This window comes from Acipenser ruthenus, chromosome 8, assembly GCF_902713425.1.
Source record: "Acipenser ruthenus chromosome 8, fAciRut3.2 maternal haplotype, whole genome shotgun sequence".
NCBI classification, from domain to species: domain Eukaryota; kingdom Metazoa; phylum Chordata; class Actinopteri; order Acipenseriformes; family Acipenseridae; genus Acipenser; species Acipenser ruthenus.
Genome location: NC_081196.1, coordinates 33905804 through 33926972, shown reverse-complemented (window position 1 = coordinate 33926972; position 21169 = coordinate 33905804). Strand labels below are relative to the sequence as shown.

The 21169-nt window shown below is 36.0% G+C and overlaps 1 protein-coding gene across 1 annotated transcript in view; it reads right to left on the bottom strand.

The window, feature by feature from the left end:
• The window catches only part of traf3ip2l (TRAF3 interacting protein 2-like), a 43362-nt gene extending 28495 nt beyond the window's left edge, over positions 1–14867 (bottom strand). The window contains exon 1 of the mRNA XM_034011196.3: positions 14718–14867. The gene's annotated coding sequence lies outside the window, so the exon portion shown is untranslated. The remainder of the gene's footprint in view (positions 1–14717) is intronic.
• Positions 14868–21169: the final 6302 nt, after the last annotated feature.

The window sequence follows — 21169 nt, the reverse complement described above, 5'->3', positions numbered from 1 at the left end:
GGGTTTTACATATTGCTGTGTATTACCGGAGCTTATTATTTGGTCACCAGACCTGGATTATAAATAAAACAACTATTTTCCATACCGGATTACAAATCTCTGTCTGTTTATTCCTGCACTGCATCACCTATGCACCTGTACATAATCAGCAACCACTTTGCCACAGACACACATTAAGTGTTTTGCTTATACTTTGAATTTGGCATCTCAGCGTGCACTGAAAATACCTTCTGTAGCTGGCTTGCTGGGTAGAGTTAAGCGAATTGTAAATTTCTTCAGAAGAAGCAGAACAGCAAGTAACATTCTGAAAGAGAAGCAAAAAGTGCTTGCCCTACCAGAACGCTTCAAATCTTTGCCTTTCCTCTCAGAATATGAGAATGTAATCATCTATGCAAAAGTGACCACTGAAGCGGCAGAACTGTGGGAGTACTATGTAACTTAATCTAAAATAATTTAAAAAATGCAATGCAAATTGGGAAAATATCATACATAGAAAAGTATTTGTAAATATTCAAAATATGTTTTGTTTGTATATTTTATTTATTATTATTCTATCCACTGAGCTTATTTTACTGTCTCTGCATACCTTTTAAAGATTAAAAAAAAGAATAAACTTTATATATGTATAGTTATAATTAAAGTTATATTCAGTTTAATGCATTTTTGGACAAATGCAGATTTGCTCATTAAATATTATTATTTGTTTGTTATATGCCCAAACTTATCAACAAAAAAGTAAAGAATAATAAAGTTGCCTGAAAGCAACATTTGGAAAAAATGTGGTTAATAGATTGTGGTTAATATGAAACTATTCTGTATTTAATATTTGAATCAAATACATTCTTTAACTACCTAATGAGTTTGAGCTCCCAATGATTTTACTGTGTTATTTTTCTTGTTGATTTTAATGTTTGCATTTCAGCAGCAAGTGACTCTGTGTGGCACTGAACCTGAGCTCAGCCAGCCTGGAGAAGCCCACTTTGCCAAGCAAGAAAAGCCTGCCTGGGCTTACCTGTAAACCCACATGAACCTGATAATGCAGATCCTGATGAAGAGCCCTGTCCTGCTCCCAGTGCAAAAAAAGAACTGAAGATTCTGTTTCTTGTGCACTTTCAGATTTGTTTGGAGACACATTTAGTGTTGAAGTATCTGACAGACCAAAATCTTCTTTTGCAGAAGCAAAGACCTAAAATATAAGGAGACAGCGCCTTTACCTTTGAATGAAAATCCTTTTGGTTCGTGGAAGCTTACGAGGTGGAATACCCATTGTTAGCCAAGTTAGCAAAGTATTACCTGTGCATCCCAGGGACCAGTGTCTCTGCTGAAAGTGTTCTCCACCGCTGGAGATGTGGTAACAGCACAGAAGTGCACTCAAACCAGAACATGTAGATCAATTAGTATTCCTCAAGAAAAAAAAAAACTCAATATATAACAGAATTGTATTTGTTTTAAGAAGAATCTGCATTTATAGAACTGACTTTTTATTTTTCTAGTTTTTTTTTGTCAGGTTCTGATCTTTAAGAAAAACTTTTGTTTTCATGAACTGTGCAAAATTTGATATTAGTTAAATTTATTATGATTTACAGTATTTGTATTTTTTTTTTTTTTTTAGAAAAATCTATTTTACAAAATAAACATGAAACAGCAAAGCAGGCTGTGAAGCTTATTTGACCATTGTTATTATTGTTAACACTTAAGCAATTTTTTTATATGTTTCATGCTTAATTTACTGTATCGTGATATGTATCGTATCGTGAAGACACTGCCGATACCCAGCCCTAGTCACATGATCAAAGATGGCCCCCATTTATGACTAAAATCAATTTACAATGTATTTTTATGATCTGTGTTTTGGTTCTCTTAAAGGCCTAGAATAAATACTGCATTTATCGATAAATATAACTGTTTTAGAAACTCTTTTCTCTTTAGGCTGTTGAAAATCACAAAAAAAGCAGGAAGATATACCTGAAAAAATATTTTTTTCTGCACTACTGTAACAGAATATGAAAATGGGTGCTACTCCTACCTACTCAAACTATGCAATAAATAGCAAACTATCATTCTGATCAAATGACTAGGTGCTCAGTGCAAATAAACACACACAGGTGCAACTCTAGTCAAACCACTTGGGTTGGGCTGCTCTCTGAACAGTGTCACTTCCACTTTGAACTAGTGCGATCATCTGCTTTTTGGTAGGTGCTCAGTTTCTGGCACAATTGACAACTTTCGCTTAGTAAGAGAAGGCACGATTACTTTTTTCCAGGACTGCTTCAGAGACATAAATATCGGAATACAAATTTTGCAAATATATACAGGATATACTGTAACATGCAGTCCGTGGAGTGACGTCACTTATGAGAACATGCATCCATCTGAGGGGAAAAAACTGAATGGAGCAGGTCTGAGCAGCTAATTTGAAAGTCCTTTGTAGTGAATTGTTTTAATAGCGCAAAAATGTTTGTAGCACCTGAGGTTTTTGTGACAGACCCATGTATAGCATCAAAACTCATAAAACACTATAAACAAACAGCCAAAAAATACTTAACATTAAACTACATCAAATAAAGATACAGACAAATGAGGACTGCAAAAACATAGGCTTGTAAATAGTAGTGAGTCGATCTTTTGATCTCCCACTGTTTAAATTATGCCCCACTAATGACTTACAGTAAACGTACAACCAAGCACCCACGAATGGCTTGTAAAAGAGTTGCACCATTGTTATGTCCAGAGGCCAAATCAATACTGGAGTGTAACAGGGGAGATCTGTGCTGACTGTCTGATGTATGCTGGTGCTGCAGGAAGAGGGCAGCAGCCTCGTAAGATCCGCTGTCAGTCATGGCAGTGACACGGAGAGGTGGGGAAGAGGGTGTGTTGGATTTCAAACTTCGATTTTTCATTAACTCGCCTGAGAGGCGGGCCTTGGGGGATTGCTGAACCTTTAAATAACGCTCTGTTGTTCCCTCAGATCTGCCCCTCCACAGGGAGTAAAATTGTTATTTTTAACTGGAAAAATCAAAGAATACAACTGTGCATCAAACAGTAACTCAGATTGTGTGTCTTTTATACTGAAGAAACTTAAAAAGCCACACCTTCTTTTGGTAAGTGTAATGTATTCAGCTTGTGACCACTTTCTCTTTCAAAGCCCACATTACATAAGTCGTTATACAGTAGCTTTGGTTTCACACGTGGGATTCATTAGCCACATGTTGCAGTAATGAAGTTGTGCACAGTTAGCACACTGTGAAATCGAAATATAATCTTTACGTGAACTGAGCACAGTAAATTAATGCATGGTAAAACTTTTGAAGTCTGTATAAAATGTTTTACTACTGATCACAGACCGCAATTAATAATATTCAGGGACTATTGTACTTTAAATTGTGCTCGATTTTACACTTCATGCATTTGCTATAAAATGGAGAATTTTCCTGCAAGATAGAAAGAATCGACGGTGTAAATCTCCCTCCCGACCAGAAAGGGTGCTGTGTAAGGTTGGTAGTACACTTCCTCATAGACGGGTCCACTCAACAGTGGGTGGAAACAGGAAGTCGGCCATCTTGGAGGAAGCACGTAGCTGCGTGTACTCGAAACGATTCCCATGCGATCAGCTGTGGGCCAGGTAGCGATTGGTTATACCGGGCTGATTGCAGGGAGGAGTTGGGCAGTACAAAGGGGATGCAGCGGCATGAGTATGGCCCTTGTGCTGAAACACAACATACGGCTGCAGCATTGCGTGTTTGTTTTGTTTGTTATGTTTTTGTGTCTTGCAGAGGAGGAGTACAGCCACGAAGCCAGCCCGACCTACTGAGCACTACCCTCAATTCATGACACCAGCACTCCCCAACACCCCGCTTATTGGAGAGCACACTTTCGTGCATGGGATTGTGATAAATTGCTGCTTTTGTTATTGTTTTGTTTTGGGCCTGCAAGCCAGCCGTGTCGCCTGCTCCCCCCCCCCCCCCCCCCGACACCATCGCTGGTAGAGGGGCGCTCCTTTTCTGTTCTTTTCAATAAAAATACAACCGTTTTTGGGAGTACAACACAGTCTGGACATTCACTTTGTTTACAACACCACTCACACTTGTCACAGTTGCCCATAGTGGACAATACAGTATAAGCCACTGTCTGAAAGGGAGTTGTTTGTATCATTAATATGGCTAGAGGTTAAAACAATAAAGAACTTATTGTTAATTTTTCTTTTACAATACACATATCTGAACTAGAACTAGTGAGTCACCAAGTTGTGCACCTATTATGAAGCCAGTACTTAGAAACATCAGGTCTTCATCCTTAAAAAGGCACATGTGTTGTGTTTGGCTTTGAATGTAATGATTGCTGGCTCTAGTGTCTTGTATGACCCACACCAAACAAAGTTTGTCAGATTTTCAAACTCACACAAGATCCCTTAATGGTGATGCTTATCTAGAAAGTCTGGCAGCCCAGAGTAATAAACTAAAAATACACCTACAGTATAATTCCCCTTTACAAGTTTTCCTCTTTTTAGTATTGAAAAAAATTTGAAAATATGTTTTAACCAGCATTACATCACAAATTCCAAAAGCTGTTAAATATTCGGCCCCAGCTGTTTCGAATGAGGTTTGTGGGGCAAACGATTGTGTGTAATGGAACGGAGTTCCTGGAATGGGACTTTAAAAGACCAGCATGCATCACACCTTATTCACAATAGGCTGCATGACAAACCTTCCGCTACACTCATGTCATTCAATATATAATATGTCACTGGAAACTCGTAAATCTTATCCGGTGACACTTTGAAAGTTACGAACTAACACTTTTTTTTCTCTTTTTATTCTTAGTCACATCCTGTTGACATGAATTAAAGGAGGTTTGCTTTATTTAAAGAGGTTTGCTTTATTTTGAGAGGGTTTGTATGAGACACTAGAGTGAGCATTTACCATAATGAAAAGCGAAACGTAACACAAGGGAGTTTTTAGGTTGCTCATCTACTTCGCTAGACAAGTAACCTAACTATTAAGAAGTACCAGTGTTCCAGTGTCTTACATCCCCTACCAAGACTGGAAATTCAAATTTAAAGCCATCATTATTAGAAAAGTCAGTAACCATGACCACAATAGGAAAAGTGGTTCTCTAGCTATAATCTAAACCCATGGACTGGTGCCCACCCACCTCCACTATATCCCCAGAAGGTATAATACATTATTAACTCGATTTAATACTGCTCAATAAGAGATGATATTACAGTGAAGTCAGTGATGCAAAAAATCCTGACACTGGTATTGGCAGAATAAAACTACAGATCTTTTTTCAATGTAGCTAGCTAATGGACTTCAGACCAACAAGCCAATAGGAACATACTGGCTACAGAAGCTGGCTGCAGTGAAATCCACAAAAAATACATAATTCAATTTTGTATTACAACACATTTCTTATGCTAATGTTCAAATACTTTTATTTCATATTCTTTTTAATTCTCAAAGTGATATCAAGTAGGCTGGAAATCATTTGTGTGATAGATATTGAGCAGAGTGTGATAAGAGCTTTTTTATCAGACGCTTAGCAGATTGTTCATAATTTAATTAACCATGCTGAAACTGAATGGACTGGAAGGGCGAGGTTGCATACCCCTGGTTTTGATCTGAAACAGTGTGAAGTTACAAAACAATTACTCTACTGTAATTCAATGTACTGGTGTGACCACTAACAGCTTGTCACTGCATTGTTTTTGCCAGTAGCCTTGGTGATCAAAAACAGTTGCTTTCTGAAACATTCAGCGGTAACCAAATGCATCAACAGTGGTTTTATACCAACCATGACACGTGCCAAAAATAAACATTGTATGTGGTTGAAACTCCTTATAACTTAGGTAATTAAATAATTTGTAGCAGCCTTTTCTTAACCAGTGTATTACATCATATTATAGGAGGGTTGTTTCTTTTGCCTTGTATATAATCTTTACATGTTAAGGGGGTAAACAGTTATTGTGTTCCAGTGTGAAATACTATAATTACCTAAAACAAATTATAATCAAAAGAAATATAAAACAATATCCCTTTGATAACCATGCTTTTTCACTCAGGTCCATAAAACTTATGCTTGGAAAACATGAAACTTTGTTCAAAGTTGTTGTTGCCTTCCTTAAATTCAATCACGCAATACTGTACAAAGAGATGCAATACTACAGTACACTTAAGTCTGATATTAACTGCTAAATACACCATAGAGTCATGCCTTCTTAAGAGTCAGGGCTCCGACATAATATTGAGATATTTACAGGGTTCTCCCAAGGCCTTTTCAGCCAGACGGGGAACCTGGTTAAGTGGCTGTCGCCACCCAGCTGAAAAACCCAGAGTCGCCCCTCTTGCAGATGCTACTGTGCCTTAAACCAGGGTTTCCCAATCCTGCTCCTCGGGGACCCACTGTGTCTGCTGGTTCTCATTCCAACTGAGTTCTCAATTACTTAATCAAACCCTTAATTGAACTAATAATGTGCTTAATTAGACCTTTTTAATTGTTCTCAGTTCGTAAAAAGTTGCCAATTTCAAGTTACTTATAAAATGGTATTGTTAACTTGAAACATCCAACTGTTTAAAAGCTGAAAACAATTAAAAATGTCTAATTAAGATAATTAATAGTTCAATTAAGGGTTCAATTAAGTAATTGGAATGAAAACCAGCAGACACAGGGGTCCCCCAGGACCAGGACTGGGAAACCCTGCCTTAAACAATAAGGATTGATTGCACTTCTAGCATACTAGATCACTTGCGCGTTGCTGGGTGAAAAAAAAATCTTAGAACCACATGACAGCTGTGTTACGTCTTGACACATCATTTAACCAGTCAGAGAGTTAAAGGGGCGGGTTTTCCATTTTAAGCACTTCGAGAGGCTGAAACGTTAAAATGACTGCTAAAAAGATAAACGATTAATTTTGTTGCAAAATTTGTGACAATGAATGTGGAAATTACCAAACCGGAATAGATGATGAAAAAAAAGGCTTTTTTACAGTAAGGAATTGGGAGGTATGATGTGCAAGCTCTGCCATAAACACAAAAAGATCGCAAAGGATCAGGGTGTAGCCTGTGTACGAATTAGGGTGGATTATTATTCATTATTCTAATTCTTTGTCTTATTATATATTTAAGGTACGGCAATGTTTTGTTAAAAGTGCTCCCAACTATAATGCTCTGCCACCCAGCTATAGAGAATTCCCTGTTCTAGATTTTCTCATCCAGGTCTAGCTCAACCGTGACCCACATCCATGCAGAATAGAATCTTATAACACATGCCCCTGCATAAAACGTGGTCCACAAATAGCACATCTTTAGTGAATTCACCCGTAGTTTAGCCTGATTGATCATGAACATGAGTTCATCCAGTGAGGCACTGAGACTGGGATGGAAATTCATAATGCTCTTTTTGGACTAACCCCAGACACGGTGATGTTCTTGGACTGACCTGGGGAAAGCACCGCATCTCTTTTCAAAGAATAAGCATAAAAACAAAATATACAATATTGAAACTCTACCTACACCAACTGCATTGCCTACTTTCACCAGCACCCACACAGAAGAGACTAGGAATAACCCACTGATAGATTAGCTACCATCCACTGATAGATTAGCTACCATCCTCCATCCGCATGAATGCACTTTTCATCCTCAATACCAAAACATATATGTAAGTGTGTGTGTGAATGTGTGTATGGCATTTAAAACAAACCAAAAAAATCTTCTTTTCAGTTTTATCCAAATATTTTTTTGTGTGTGTAGCCAAATTTATGAAGCAATATACTGTATATAAATGCTCTTTTACACAGATAAAATGTCACTGCTTTCTAAAAGCTGAATTTAATCTTATCGGGTATCCTGACTTGAGGAAACAGAGATGACTGATTAACATCAGAACGGACCTGCTTCCTTAGCTTAAACTTGCCTTAGTAAAAGTATGTCATGTTAGGCAAGTTCAAAAGAATGCATGGCTTTTAACAGGGCTATAATTGTCCCAGTGCAAATAAGCCAAAACACACCACAAAAGGGGAACTCTGTGTTTTGCCGTCCTAAAAACATATTTATTGAAGATTTAATTTAGTTAATAATGTAAGCTGTACTGAACCCAACACGACATTAATCACTAATAAAATAATTCAAATTAGATTTGTTCACAGTATTGTGAAAATGTGTTTCCCTGCCTGAAAACATTTCTCTCCTGACCTGTCCAGTACACCGGGCATAGAAAATCCTTTAACAGCTTCAAAAACAGAGCAAACCCAGTTATTTTAAATTCAAATGTCTACAATTCCTAAACTGATGTTTAGCTTTACTTTATCTCTCACATTGATTCAAGCACAAACAGACAGCTATATTATAGTCTTTCAATTTGCACTGCCTCTGTTTTACCTGTTGACTGCTATATAGATATGTACATTTTGATGAATATTCTTACGGGGCTGACGCATACTTTCACCAACGCCTTCCTGACACTTATTCTCAGCATAAGAATTTCCCTAAAGCCATTTAAAGCCAAACACCAAACCTTCTTTATTAGAATTATTATTGTTAATCACTAAGCTTAGGGGTGTGTCACTCATATGTTCCGAGCAATTACCTTTAAGACATTTTAAGTTTCCACTCTTTCAGATGTTTTTGACTTTAAATTGGTTTTCGGGATAATCTGTAAACAAGAAGTTACTGGATCTTATAATTTAGGAAGAGGGACAGCATTTTTGTTTCTAGTGACCTTGACTTGCACTAGTTTCCATATAAGTTCTCTTGTTGTTTTTGTGCCTTATTGTTTTGGTGTCGGTAGCTGCATGACAACCTTTGCATAGCCATGTTTTAACACAATCTTCAGGTTTTGAACAATGCCAGTGGCGAGCCAACTAATCTGATAAACTGGAGCTACAAGCACTAGTTTTTTTTGGCATTTTGCCGTTTGGGTTGTGAACTTTTCTTACTCATAGATGTCACATCCTAAAACATATAATTACAGAACACCTTTGTCATTCGCTTCATGGAACAGGAAAGCTTTAATGTAAATGTTATATTTACAGAGAGTTATTTTTTACAATAAAAAAATAAGTTGCAAACTGTAGTTCTTGCCAGTCAGGCACAAATGTCTGATCTGGCACAAATTAACCACTGCTCATACCGATGTATGGTATACAATTATACACAATATAGAAAGAATAAAATAATGTATAAAGAGACATTAAAGTTTTGTATTATTATTTTCCTGGTACGCCCATTGTCACCACGGTCGGTCTGAAGTGGCAAAGTACATCCGAGCAGAACTGCAGATCACGGTTTTCAAAATTGCAATTATTTCACTGACATGTTGGCTTCAAAGTGATTGAGATGTCTGGCAGCATTTTAAAATAATTTCTGATGAGGAAACACTTCTAATTTAAAATGTCACCTAGATTTATTTATATCAGCAATAAACTTAGCTAGCCTTTTATTTTTATTTTTTATTTTTTTCAGTGGCAGACAATTCTGACAGGTTATAAGGATTTATAAAAATGGAGCGCACTTAGAAGCAAAGATGCCAATTTCTTAAATGTATTTCTCTCAAAATCCTCATCCCAAGCAATCATTTGTAGAATGGTGGTAGTCTGCTAGATTACATGGGAGACACACAAGTCTAAAAGGTAAAGTAGATCTATTTTTTTGATTGTTTTAAAAGTATTGAAATACTTAAACAATACGTTGTGTTACAATGACAGTTTTGGAGTGGTTAATGGGTCTGTTCATACGATTTATATTTGTTACAATACAAAACAAACTATATGATTAGCAATTTTCTAAATGATTCACTTACAAGTGCCAATCGCTGCTGTGCAGTTGCTAAATATTGAGTGTTCTTTATTATATTTCTTATATGGATGCTATGGTTATGATTTTCCCAAACTGAAACCGATAGATGTTTGTCTCCTTTTTAATGATTCCTGTTGTAATACTAAATAATACTTCTTTAGTACTGTTTATGTAATGCACTTTCAGTGACTTCATGAATTTAATATTAGACTAAATACTTTAGTACAAAGCTGCATTGCATATACATAATGTACATTTTTAAAATGTTTTTTTTTTTTATTTCTTAACAGAGATCTGTAAAAAATGTTTAATAAGATGCACTTTAATTATTTTCATTTTTGTCAGAATATTATATTTTTATTTTTTATGTTCCTTCAAAATAAATACAGTGTCACTGTTTTGCATCTCGTTAGCTATGGTCCCATGCCCTTTATTGTGCGAGTGCAGTGCTAATAAAAGTTAATTAAAAGTTAATTAAATAAGGTTTTGTACCTTATTGTTTTGGTGTCGGTAGCTGCATGCCAACCTTTGCATAGCCGTGTTTTAACATAAAGGTTTGCAAACAAACATTTTAACACTTATCCATATTGTATCTCAGCACATTACCATCTTTGGAGTACCATCATTCTTAAAAGAATTATGCAGAAGTTATTGCGGGTATTACAATCAAGGCCACATTGACTCACAGTACTAGCACCTAATTTGCTGACCAATTAAATACTATATCTTGGAAACTTGTTTGTTAGGGTTCACCATCGTAAGCTACTGACTTTTGGGGAAAAAACATTTTGTTTGCTTATTCGATATTTCAGTAGTTTTATGGGGCATTGCATTCTCTTTTACTTGGTTACTATGGTTACATTAACACATGACTGCACATAGCTGGAATGTACTAATTAATTACCTGCCTTAATCAGTTTTCTTAACTAAAGCAAACTCTTTTAAGTGGCACAGTGTGAATGCTTTTGTTCTTTTAAAAAAAATGTGATACATGCATCATATCTTCTTTGCTTTTTCCTAAACAAAATAAACCTTTTCATGTGTAATTATGTTAACAGGGAATACTATGAATACACAGTTACTTGATCACACACAAAAAAAACATTTCTTTATTTTTATAAGACATATAAATACTAGGTTTATATTTTTGTATGGAAAAATTGATCCTTAACTTGATAGTCTACAAACTAAAAAAGTGCAGTTATTGTAAAATCTAGACGTATGTTTCAATCCAAAAATAATCTAAAATAATTTAGGACATACAAATAGATGAACTAGTTGAATAAATCCAATATGAAATAAAAAAAAAATCCTAGTCGAACAATATATAAGGCATTTTGAATCCTGAAATGTTGGTAACAGTATTGCTGCTGCTCATGTTCAACTGAGATTTATATTCTATGTCAACTGGAATAAAACGCTGTGTGTTCTGATTCTGAAGATAATTAAAAGGGCAAATTTAAATTATGTATCATCCCAACACAGCAGCCCACCGGACCTTTGATCATGTACAGCCTTATATTCAGTTCACCTAAGACCATGAATGAAGTGGGTTATATAACTCTCCCAGCGAGATGAAACCAATTGTTTCCAGTAAGTAGGTCACCTGTCATTGAATGCAAGTGCACAACTAAGTACATCTTTATAAGTGTTATCTTCTATTATATCAGCACACTGCGAAAACTCGTTAGCAATACTGCCCAAGTGAGAGTTTATGAGATGGTTATCAGTGATAGCACTGGAATCTTTTTCACATCAGACAGACTAATCAGCAAGTACAAAAAAACAACAAAGAAAATGTCTGGTGCTCTGTGAAAGCATGTATAGTGACATGTACAAGTAGGATGCATATATTTCACATTTTCTATCAAGATTTTTTTTACTATGTCTCTCCTCTATGAAGTGTTGAAGACAACAATATACCCACACTCTGCTTAAAGGATTTCAAATGTCCATTCAGCCAATCAGAGGTTTGTTCTGCACAGTAGTGGCCAATAGGAATGTACCATGTGAACAATACATACATGAAGCAAAGACAGCAATCAAGCCATGACAACACTGGATAGTTTAAGTAGAGAGCATCTACCACTATGTGTGAAACCACAGATTCAGAGCATGCCAATTACCGGCTAAACACCACTCCTTGTCCTGTTTCGCCCTTGTGCCTTGAATGCTTGAATATTTTCTCTCAATAGTAAAGTAGTGCCTTATCTTCAGTTTCTGTGTACTGTACCTCTGCAAGCTGGCAATAGTAGATTCCCAGTGCTTTGTTTAAACAAAATCTTTCTTGATGAAATAATGGCCTGATTTCATGAAAATGTGTTAACATGATCCTTTTTTACTTTGTCTTTGATACAACTGTTGTTACATTTCTAGATTACAGGGCACCAATACAAAATCGTATTCAATGAAGTTTATTATAAAATGTTCTTCCACCGAAGTTTTATGAACTGGACAACTACTAATAATAAACGTACACTCAGGTGTGACGTATTCCTGCTGTGCTAAAAGTAGTGTAATAGCAGGATAGAAACTGGGTTTAACTACAAGTGTAAATTACTGGTGGATCAAGTTTCATGACAAATGGATAGGTGGTTCTCCAGGTATATGTACAAATGTAACATATGCCATAGGTACAAACTGCCTCCAATAAACATATCTCCTTGGCAGCAGCAGGTAATAAGAGTTTAACCATTGCATGTAATTACAACAGGTACTGTACACAGAAGTTATGATGTAACAGCAGGAATCATCTGTATTTACCCAGTTATTACAATGTAATTGTACCACTGTTCATGCACTATAATTTAAAGTCTTGCCAAACTATTGCATTTTTTGTTCAAGTTTATTATTATTATTATTATTATTATTATTATTATTATTATTATTATTATTATTATTATTATTATTAATTTATTTATTTATGTATTTATTTATTTATTTTTTTAATTCACAACATTGCTATTTCCAAAGTGTTTTAAACAAGAGAAACAGCTTTTACACATTTGGATCCTTTCCAAAAACGGGATCAAACTACCCTGTTAAAGAGAATGCTGTTTCTGAGAAACAGATTTGAAGCACAGCAGCCTCATGACAAAGTCCCTGCACACCTGAAGACAGGCTAAAGTCTCTGAGTAAACATTTCTCTGTTTACACCTCAGTAGTAAACATGGCTTTGATTTCCAGTGAAGATAATAGGCACTGTACTGTTTAATCCCTATGCTCATTTTACAACAGTATATCCTTTATTTTTGAATATGTATTTAAAATGTGTTAAGCACTTGTACGGTGAATGTACTTTGTTTCCTTGTTTTATTAAATAAAAGTACAGCACACACTACAAACAAGTAATGCATTCAGATATTGTTCTCTTATATTTCCTTGTATTGTATTTAATTATGCCGAGTCATGTTTAGTTACAATTGTCCATAGACACAAAACCATTTTTTCAATTTAGAAATATAAAACAAATAACTTTACTTTAAAAAGACTGTAATTCTATGTATGTATCCATGTACCCTGAATGCCACTGAAATATTACATAAAACCTTAACTTAATACCTTCCATATAAAATGCAATTCAGTACCTTAAGGTTTTAATTAAATTGCATTTACATGAAACGAGATTTTTAAATGCAGGTACTGTGTAGTTACTATTTTAAGTAGGCCTCCATACATAAAGTACATAAGACAACAACATCGTGTAATTTATAAATGCACCAACACCCTTGCTGTAATAATTCCGCAGCTTGGTTTGTTGACTCATTGCCTCCAGAGGTGTTATATAACACTAGGTCATGACTTTTTGCTTAAACAACTATTTTAATCATGTGACTGTTTCATTAAAAAATAATATTTTTTAATGAAACCATGCAATGATTAAAACAGGCACAATAGCTATGCTGTGTGGGCTATATAAAGTTAATTGTTTAACTATAGGGCACAATGTCACAAGTGTTACTTTTCAAATACATTTCCCGATACAGTAGCCTATAGAATATGTATACTGCGCTTAATGTGGAGATATGCGCAAGCTGTATACAAACAACTGATCATAAGCTATCATGTTATTTAAAAGTCAATAAAATAAAAAAGTACAACAACAACAAATAATAATAATAATAATAATAATAATAATAATAATAATAATAATAATAATAATAATAATAATAATACCCATCCAAGGCGCAAACCCTGTTATTGCACTAAAAAACAGAACAAAACTAAGGAGAAAAAGAACATACATAGAAACATAAATGCACCAACGAACACAAATATCTTGTTAATTTAATAAACTTTAATCTTCATCCGGAATCATTTTAACGTACCTAGTGTATATATTCATTTAGCCAGCTCTGAAAATATGTAACCGGTGTTTTAGCAGCCGCCTTAATCTGAAATATACAATCCGACCTTAGTTATGTGTTTACGGGTACAGGAGCCGAAATGGCAGTTAACTACAAAACGAAACCAGGAAGTTGGCTACAGGTAATGTATATAATACTTACATTGAGATCATTTGACCTGATATACCGATTTACTGGAGTCTAGTGAGCATTATTTCCTTTTTAATTTATACGATCCTACTGCGTTTTTGTTGTGCACCGGTGTCAATATTAGTAATTGGTCGACTTAAAAGAGTAAACTATAAACTGTCGACAACGCTGTAGAAATTCTTAAAAAAAACAAAAAAAAACAAAAAAAACAAAAAAAACGGGGGGTGGGGGGGTGGGATAAGAATGCAAAAAAAAAAAAAAAACTAGAAAATTAGATATATTTTAAGTTTTAAACCAATATCTGGTGGGGGCTTGGAGTCTCGGTCAAGCAGATTAAGTAATAACCAGCAACAGCAGGTTATGAAATAAATAGATAAATAATTACAGTACATACATCCCTAGTTAGATACATAAGTACAGCACTTACTTCTTCATTCTGAATTCCGTCACATTGGCAACAACAAAACGTCCAAACGGGGTCAAGTAACAAGGTTACAGAAATCAACTCAGTCTGACGTTACTAATCGCCCTCGCTCTGCTCACCAGTGTTCTTTGCGCTCCAGGTTAATATCACTGGCCTCGTCGGGAGGAGCTACCGTTCCCGTACTGGAAACATTCTGGCCAACCTACTTTACAAATTCAGGTTGACGAGCCACCAATTATGATTAGTTCGTTCTATCGTTTCCCATAGAAGCTGAGTATTGTTGTAGTGTTTGGCAAATATAGATTATATTTTTGCTTAAAGGGGTAATAACCAAAAATACAATGTTAACTCTCATTAGATTAACAATTTATTACATTGACAGTATCACCCTTAAACCCCCTACTGTACTGTACATATGCAGCAAAGGGACTTTCTTCGTTTAGATAGGGGTCCTAACACCTGCTACAGGGACGGTACAGTGGACTTCACCAGTTAAAACTAAACAGAAGAATGACACTGATTTTTACAGAAACCAGACATAATGAATTTACTCTACCCCACTGACAGTCCCTCCTGAATACGTAGGATATACATTAAAATGGTGTCTGGTCTGGAGGGACAGGAACACTTTAAAACCAGCCTTATATAAATATGAATAACTCATTATATTTAGGATGTTTATCTTGGAAATGAATTCCAGTACATGAAGGATTCCAGGGAGAAGCTTCACTTTCCATACAAACAGCACAGTAGCAACATGTCCTATCACTCAAGCAGACAGGTTGGCTCCACTCCAGTTCGCTGGATTACTCTGCATTAGACTCTATGAACATACTAGTGTTATTAGAAAAAATGGAAACAACAAATCTGTAAGAAATAAATATTGGGTAGAATGTCATAAAAAAATAACCCAGACTGATTATGAAGACTACAGAATCATGCTTCTTGTTTTTGTCAATAACCTTCCCTGTATGTTCTTACTGAGTAACTTGTACATCTCTTTCACCAAATTATCCAAATGTAAATACAACTAGATTAAATAAAGGTGGATGATTTGCATTTCCTGATTTGATAAGAACACATTTGATAGCATATCTTGAACTGAAAGTCAGTGAGCATTCTTCAATCCCAATACAAAACCATTTGCCTCTTATACCCAGTAGCTTGAGAGTGGTTGTCAGTGAGCTACTGGCCTCTAGAGGACAGATGCCAGCCCCTCAGGTGTCTGCTTGAGACTTTGAAAACAAGCAGCATCAAATTACATTTGAGCTGATTTCCATTTTTATGATATCTAAGTATCATTACTCGCATTTTGAGTTTCATTGTTTTTGAAAAGCCCTGCAACTTCCATTGTCAGGGCTTCTCTTTTCTCATGCACTTCCTCATTTTGGATAGTGAAATTCCACAGCCACCAGTATTGTCCCTTTGGTCTGACCCCTCCCTGAACCAGGACTGGGTAAATCCCGGAATGTCGGAACACCGGAACAGTGGAACGCAGAATAAAAGTTTGTATTTTTATTATAATAACAAAATCTTGTCTTCTTTTAATATTATGAATCCTTTAAAAAATATATTTTTACACATCATGATGTGCCATAAGACAAACAAAGTTGGTATATAAACAAGGTCTATTGCATTACACCTATAAGTGTTCAGAGGCTTTTGCCCCAGTATATAATAATTACACCTCACTTTGATAGGACTAAGTGTCCCCTATTGAACTGCAGTAGTTCTGGGGAATAATTCCTGAAATAGGAAATGCCAATCAAACTACCTCCCCTATATGTTCATTTTGTCCATTGACAATAGATTTATTCAATTTTCCGAGGCTTTTTTAAATTATTATTATTTTTTATTTTTTTATGCTATAATTTAATTTTGTGCAGTGTATTACTGTCAGGGTATTTAATCTGCTATCACTGATGATGACCATAATTGCACTAGTCATTATACTAACAAGCCACTAGGTTTTTAATCATCTTATGGGGTCCAAATGGTTAAAAAGTATTTTTATTCATCCATCTTTGAAGTACTGTATAATTTAAACAGGGACTATTAATATCAAACCCTGGAGAATGTTGATGTTTTTCTTAGATGTTTTTCTAGGATTTGTGTTACTTAAAATAACCACTAGGTAGAGATGTTCAAATTACAGCCCAATATAATAGTTTTTCTTTATTAACTTTTCTGTTCTTTACATATATTTGTTTTTATTTTGTGTGTCTTACATCTAGAAATTTGCTTTATTCATATAGTTTATTTTCTAGTATGTTAATAAAGCTTAAATGCTGTCATCAAAGAAGTCCTATTTGGAAGAGCTACACCAAGCACTGAAGAAGATGCACTTTCTGTAGAGTTACTGATGTCCTGGAGGTCTCTGGGCTCAGATTGTGGAAAAATGTGGACTTCCAGACACGTAGAAAAAGAGGCGCTTTTTGTATGACCTATGGCGGTGTTCAAAACATACTCCAGTTAAGGTGAGCACTCTAAAAGAGGAATCAGTAATGCTAATGATACTGAACACCATGTAAAGGTAAATAATAAGCCTATAGTTGAATTGAATGACCGGAAAGTACCAACAGCCGGCCATTGTCCATTATATCTGTTCCAGGAAGATTTATTAACACTGAGTGAAGTGTACACTATACTGACCAATGTGAACGCATTTATCTCCCATTACCCCAAGACATGATGAAGTTTATGTGTACTCATACGCAGATCACAAAAAGAAAAGGAATGACTGGCGTTCAGACCAGATGGTTAAACCAAGGAACATGTAACTTCCCTCGTTCAGCACCAGAGTTAAAGAAGATGTACTTTGTGGTAAAAGGTAAGACCAGTCTGCCCCATATATTGTCATGCAATATTCTGTGATAAAGGTGCATATGTGCCTAAGCCACATGGAAATCAGAAGAACATTGAAAGAAAATATATCAGAACATGCGTGTTGGAAAAATGGCAGACCAGAAAATAAAGCCACCTGTAGACATCTATCAAGATTTGATAAAGGAACCGATTACCAGTGCGGTTCATTAGCCAGTCATAATACCCCATGACCTGGAAAAGGTTTGCAACCAAACAAAAGTTCTATGAGCCAATACTAGATTTAGTCATGAGATGACAGCGTACACAGGTGACTTCATATGGGATTATATGTTGGTGCCTGATTTGGTTGTAACAGCAGGTTTGCCACAAATGATAGCAGAGTTAGTCAATTATTGATGTATCATCTAAAGTTCCTCTAATGTTTTCATATGACACTACATTCAAACTAGGAGACTTTTATATCTCTGCTCTTCTGTTTCGCCACATTGCATTCAAAGAGGCTCCTGTTTTACTTCTAGGTTTCATGCATCAGAGGAAAACTGAATTTACACATCAGCAGTTCTTCAGAAGAATTTGCATGTTAATACCAGAATTAACAAGTGAACACATTGTAATATGCACTGACTGTGAGGCAAGTATAGAGAATGCAATTCAGGCTACTATTCCAAGACTAGTAGTTGTGAACTGCTGGAATCATATTCTAAGTGATGTGAAGTTCTGGGTTCTTAAAGCATGCTGGTAAAGGCAGTGACATTACTGTATATCAGAATCACATTCTAAGGCTTTTGGATAGTAAGTCACAAGATGAGTACAAAATGCAGTTACAGCATTTCTCTGGGACATGGAGCCAGAATTTTGTTAAGAGTGGTGAGGTTTCAAGTACTATGGAAGCAACAGTTGTTACCAATGTTCCAGGAAGCAAAACTTGTGAAGCAATGGCAAAGCTTACTTGTATGCAACACAGAGTATCGCAGGATCCAGCAGCACAAAGCTTTATCGTCGCAGGATTAAGAAATGTTAAGTATGTAGTAACTTCACACCCTAGTGTTGAGAGTGATATTAATGATATTCATTTTCCATCTACTGATGAAAATGCATGCAATGCAGCACCATGGCAAGGTGTGCATCCTTTAGTAATTCATGGATCACTGGATGAGGTGGTGAAGAAGATTAAAGGTGTTGGGTTGAGAAAATGTGACCTGCTAACTTTAAAAGGACAGGACTGGCTTCAAGATGTTATTTTGGAAGGGTTTATAACAGCATGTGAAAACCCTTCCGGAAAAAAAAATGGATATGGTGTTTCAGTGGTATGCCTGACTACTGATTTGTTTCCAGCACTAAAAGCTCTGGGAATAACCCAAAGTATATGCAAATATGTAGCAAAGCAGTAACTATCTTCTTATGATATTTGGCTAATTCCAACCAATATCCATGGGAATCATTGGGTGCTGATCGTAGTTGTTTTCAAATGGAAACACATTCTATATTTAGACTACTTACATGGTGTAGATGCTAATTCTTTAGCTACAGAGATTTATTGCTGACATGCACCAGAAGGAATTTGGATACCCAGTAAGCTAGAATGATTGGGCAATTTATGCACCAACAGACCTCCCACGTCAAGGAAATGGTTATGACTGTGGAATGCTTGTTCTAAGTACTCAGATGAGGAGATATCAGAATTAAGAGAATGGATCAGGCAAAAAATCTTGAAATATGATGGCGAAACATATAGGGCAACATTTCCAATTGCAAAAGCCTGTGGAGAAAATTAAGAGAAATGTCTTTCAGTGCCTAAACTTCAAGTCTCGTGGCAACCACCTGCTGATACCAAGAGCACCCTGTGCTACCTCTCTAATATTATATAGGATCTGTTTGTTGACAACTTTATGTTTCATGGGGGATAGGTGTACAAGACCATCAGAAGCAAGCAAAATGTTTTGTTTTTGTTGTGGAGAGCTCTGCAACGATTGGTACCACATTCAGTGTTTAAATCTGAAAACAACAAAATTGCCTGATGTTTTTATATGCAACACATGAAAAGATTTCATTGAACTTCCAAGAAAATGAAAATCCAACCAATAAAATAGTATATACATAAACTTTGTGTTTCAAGATAAGAGAACAGCACATATGGATTGAACCCGCATAGTATTTGTGAATCAGTTTACTAGTCACTTTAGCAAGAAGTTATTAGGGACTTTGTAATGGGGCAAGTTCGCACAAGCAGGTTTCCTGACAATTTGTCACTATCTAACCATAGGACCACAGGAAACCCCAGGTGCCGGCCCACTGTCATAGAACTGGTGTTAATTTTGTTTTTTTTCTTTAAAACGTAGTGTGGCCAATTATTATTTCTTTTAATGTGTGTTTGTTACAGTCTATAAAAGAGGGGTCTCAAACTCACAACCCACGAGCCGAATGCGGCCCCAACAACAACGAGATATATCACGTGAACTGAACAACCTGAACTTGAAGTTACAAGGTCCTGGGCAGCTGGTGAGCACAATGCATGATGAAGTGAAGCATTCACAACTAAACTTAAATTGTGGAAAAATCAGATTTCACAGAATAATCTCTCTCATTTCCAATCATGCAAGATACTTTTAGAATAAGCTGCAGAAGGTGACATACATGTCAGTGGAACTGACTATGTGACTAAACTTACTTTTGGAGGAGTCTGAGCAGACTTCAGAAAAAAAGAGCCACTTTCCAGATGTTTGCTGATCTTTTTTCTGTTGATGTTGAAAGTGCACCCAGCAATGTACAGATGGAGCTCATTGATCTACAGTTCAACTGTCACAAGGATGGCTGTAGGGGTGACGTCAGACCAGGAAATTAATGGAGTTCACAACAGACTGTGGTAATGAATTAACAAAATAAAAAGATTTAACAAAACACAAACACTGAAAATAAACGGCACAATGGCCAACCTAACAGACAAACAAACAATAACAAGTATCGGGATGGTTTAAAAGCCAGCACGTGTAGCAATTGTCATTTCTTAATTATTTCTCTCCTCTACCTCCACACCAGTTCTCCACTTACTGAAAACTCAACACTGTGTGTGTGAAAACTGACTCTATATATACAGCTGTGCTGGGATTCAATTACTAATTAATCATTCACTTGAATCCCAGCACGTGAACTGATTTGTGAACTCCCCGTGCTCACATACTATTACAATGTCTTTGTTTGGCAGCACGTACATATGTGAGAAACTATTCTCCACCATGAACATGAACAAGTCCAAATATAGGACCAAACTAACAGAGACAACTTGCTGCAATCATGAAAGTTTCAAGTGCACAGTCACTGAAACCAAATGTTAAAAAGCTCACAGAAATGAAGTGCTGCCAAGTGTCTGGCAAACACTGAAAAGAACATAAACAGACAATCAATGTAAAAAGTTTTTTGGTTAATTTTTGGGACTTTAATGACTCTGGGATGTTCACTGGCCCTGCAGAAGGTTGGTATAAAACAAGGGGAAATCCAACACCTTGATCATTATCACACATGTATGTCAATTAAGTAAAAAATACCAACCCTAAAACATTAGTGTTGAAGAAAGAGCTCCACCTTTGTGTAAAATGGCATTCTGTAGATCAATAAACAGTTTTATAAGAAAA